Here is a 4,498-nt window from a genome sequence, read left to right as displayed (position 1 = left end):
GTCATGTTACGATATTTTTATCAGTTAAGGAATTCCGCATTAGCATATTCGAGTTTTAAACTCCCGATAAAACTAAAGATATCTCCTCAACACCCGAAAATAACGTGACATAGCCCCTTTTAAGGTATGAAATAACCTGCCAGTACTTTTTCCAGTTTTAAAAGATCGCCGAATATCGGATGTGAAGGGCTCATCGTGCTTAAATCCATGCTTAACAGTAAAACGTGAAGTTAACCGCTCCTTTGCACGATTTACTTAGTTCTATTCTAGAAATCGAAAGAAAAAAAGACCATCCCGCCTTAATGGGGACATAAGTTTTTCAGTGAGTGATCAATGAAGACAGTTTTTCAGTGAGTGATTAAGACAGAAAACTATTATGAGTCCCCTTAACGACTGACCCGCGGGGGTGTTCTAGTGTTACATTCACTTAAACTCACGAAAAATTTGAGACGCCTAGGCGTTCATAACTGATCCCACGATTTTCCCATTCCTCCTTTGAGATCGATGTTGTTCTGAAAAAGACCATTCCAAGTTCATATCTACCTCATCTTCAAAGCGAAGCAAAGTGCAATGTTTTTCTTCGGAAAATACGTTTTCATTCATATGTAAAGTAGAACTAATTACCATCACAAAACTCGCTTTGAAGAGAAGCTAGACATGAACTCGGAAATGAATAAAGGGGGTAATTTCTAAAGAAACTGTGGTGCTGCGTCAGTGGGGAAGTAGTACACACAACCCATAATTCCTCGATTCGCGCTAACGCTCGAAACGTCAGCTTTCAGAATCCCTGTACAGTGGTCAATTTATATTATCAACTCCGTTAATAAAACCAAAATTTTATAAACTCGGAAATGGCCTCGTCTATACGGCTTTGCGAGTCTTGTCCGCTGAATTTGACTTGACGTCAAATTTGCCAAAGTCGGAGTGTTGTCGCCTCTATTCATTTCCATCGTTAAAAACATCTCCTCGCCGAGTTTGAGTGTGCAACAGATGTTTCAATTTCTCGCCTAAATCAAATACCCCATTCTGAAATTTTACTTCAAAATAGCGAACCAGATGGAAATTGAATATTGTCGACCGACAATTTACTATTCACGATTCTCTAGATGAAGACTCAGAGTAACGACACCCGACGGGTTGATGTCAGCAATCACCACTGCTTTGTCCCTCAAGGATCAGTGCTTGGCCCGACTTTATTTACATTGCATTTACCCGCTGTCATATGTTTAGTCGGGGCCATTCAGATATTTGTACGTCGGTGGCACTACAGTTTTCTGTATAGGCGACACGGCAAATGAAGCTATCACATAGTTGAATGCAGGAAGTTTACGATTGGTGCCTCGACAACCAGACAACACCCCAATCCAGGAAAACCTGAGGTGATGCTGCTCTGCAGAAGAGACCCGATGGGGGTGCCAGTTGCCCCGGTGTTCTTCTCAAATGGGTAACGAAAACATGTGTATTAGCGCTGGCAGTCGACCACAAGCTACAATGGACACTTCCTTTACTGGAGTTTTGTGGTTAATCAGGACTTGCTTAAATGATTTTGATTTGCCAAAAAAACGTTTCGCGAGATTTTTATTTTGAAGTACTTTTGCCCTCTGACAAATACGGTTTAATATTGAGGGAGTGTGCTGTAATTCAGACCTGCTCGATTCGATTGAAAGACTTCACTGTTGAGCATCTCGAATTATTTTCGACTTACCCAGGGACACGCATTCATGTAAAGTTCTGACCTGTGCTCGGTGGCCTACTATTTCCTTATTTTTTAAAGATGTACTAGTCTAAGCATGCAAATATTGTAGAGATATCCGTCAATAATAACGAGCGTATATTTTAGTGTCACTATAGCTTACTATTTTGATTTCTTCCAGTATTCTGACCAAAAGAAGCGCTGGATCTCCACGATTCGACTCAATAATCGGGCATCCAAAATGGCAAACGGGGATTTCGAAAAACAGTTTTCAACAGTCAAAAACGCCAGCAAGTCATAAGCAACATCAACTGCGATAACAAATGCAGGGAGATATCGATAATTTTACCTTGAAATGAAATCCCCTCGTTTTTCACAACTTCGAAGTCTACAACAATTTTTGCTGTAATTTAATGAGCATGCGTGCGACGCAAAAGGTGTGTGAGAACAAGCCAGTGAGCACTCGTTTGAATTTTGCAACCAAATGCTGATCGAAACCATTCAATTCTCCTCACTGCAGTCAAAACGTTTTTCTTCATGATGGATGGCTCTGTGTATTCCCGACTTTCAGTGAATTGTATGGCTTGCCTGACAGATACCGGCATAGGCAAAGAGCGGACGATCCGGGTAATTGAGTCGAGAGAAAATTTAAGTGAATAATCGAAGAAGCAGACTTTGTAACCTGGAAAAAAAGTGCTAATGAGGCCAAAGGTGATCCTGTCATGTAAACGATGCTCGGTGCATCAGTGAATTTTGAAGCAAAACAGGTTAACTCAAGACCCGTTTATTTTTCAAAGCCCAGGGAACCATCCCGCACATAACAGATTACTACCGTCTCCGTAAAAACGCCGGCATAGAGTTCTCTGGATGAAAATTTGGTTTTATCAACGGAGTTGATAATGTAAATTGGCCACCGTACAGAGATTCTTGTCTTCTTGTCTTCTCTGGATGAAGGCCTTCAAACAAAAGTTGAAGGGTCACCATAAAAACGCCACGCATTGACAGAAGTTGCACGTATCAATAAACGAGAGCAAACCTGATTTCGCAAGAAAAGGCACATCCTCCCTTTGTTGTTCAAGATTGTGATGGGGAGCGCATACAATTTACAAACTCCGCAAATGGAAATTTTAAGCGCCAATACACTTTATTCCAAAATGGCCGCCATTTGAGTATTTTTTGTTTGCTTGGAAATAGCCCTTGTTGCCTCGTTCTTCAACTTAAAATTGAAAAAAATATTTAACCTTGAACCAGGCAAGAAGGGCTAATTTGCATACAGACAATAGAATACTAAACGGTGGCAATTTTGGAATAAGGAGCATATGAAGTTAAACGAGTCTTTTCCACATAAGATCATTTCGACATGAATTCTCGGGTTTCCCATGTTAATAGTCAGCAACCCAGAGAAAGACTTCGTTGGTTTAGTTGGTTTTTCAACAGTGTTTCAATTTGATTTTCACTTGTAGAGTTGTCTTAACCAATAGACCATTTTACAGTTGAGTGCTTAGTTACCTGGCCTACGAATATATAAGCGAGGCTAGAGTTGACCTTGTTTTGCTAGAATCGATCCTCACTGCCTTTGAATTTACTATGTAAATTTCAGCTAATTAGCATCAGAACAACATCTGGAAAGCAGGGAGGTCTGTATCATAACAAACCTCAAGCCTTTGTTTGTTTTCTTGTTTGTTATTTGTTTATTCCCTACTCTTCTCGAATACTGTGCGGGTTCTTTAACGTCCCACAGGGAACTAATGAACATGGAAGATACTTGTGAGACGGGGCCTACGGTTTATAGTCCTTATCCGAAAAGACTTGAAAGTCTACCCATTTGCGGATGTAATTACAAGGGCAACACTTTCTCCTCAGTTGTTTTAAGACCATGAGTGTTCGAACTGCCGGAATCCGACTCATCACCAACCGAGCCAACTCAGGGGCACCCAACGACCAATTTGTTGTAAAATGTATTATTATACCCCAGTTAATGAAAATAAATGTCATTAAGGCATTTTCAGGTGTTTTTCAGTGTTGCTGGGAAAACATTATCTGTTCCTTTTTCCCAGCAAGACACACAAGAAATTTCCCAGCCAGCTAGATAAAATTGTTTGGTTTCCCAGCCAGCTGATCAAATTTATTTCTCAGCCAGGAATTCCGCGCTTTCAAATCCCTCGATCCAAAACGACCGAACAAAAGCGACAAAACCGGGACAAAACAGGTTTTTTCCGAAAGCGCATTCACTCTGACCAGCCGTCGTATGTTTGTGACCACTCTCTGGGAGAGGGAAGGGGCTTTTTTTTTTTTTTTTTTAGTCGTCCTCAGTCTTCAGAGTTTCTACAGCCAGCTCGGATTGAAATGCTAGAAAAAGTCAGTAATTCCCAGGCAAAACCTCTATCAATAACAAAATTTCCCAGCCAGCTCATCGAAACACCCGTATTTTTGCCAGCCAGCAAGATTCCTCTGGGGAACAGATAATGTGAGGAACAGATTCGTTGGGTGCCCCTGCCAACTGCGAACTTACAATGCAAATCGTGTAAAATAAATTGACCTTTAACTCGCCTTCATTTAAAGGCCAGGTAACTAAGCACATAACTGCAAAAATGTCTATTAGTCCACCCGACTCAGTTTGTGCACATTGAACAACCCTCCAGTTCCATGGACAGAACTTCATCAGAAGCCAAACTGGATCGAATGTCGTTTTGGTGAGTCGCGCTCGTTTCTGTATTTTCTGAAAACGTCTTAATGGACAGTGCAATTAGTATTTTTCCAGAGTGAGTCTATTCACTCACGTTATCCGCGGTTCTACTTTTTCAA

Source organism: Montipora foliosa, chromosome 1 (genome assembly GCF_036669935.1).
Source record: "Montipora foliosa isolate CH-2021 chromosome 1, ASM3666993v2, whole genome shotgun sequence".
Lineage (NCBI taxonomy): Eukaryota > Metazoa > Cnidaria > Anthozoa > Scleractinia > Acroporidae > Montipora > Montipora foliosa.
Note: the sequence above shows the minus strand (reverse complement) of the source record.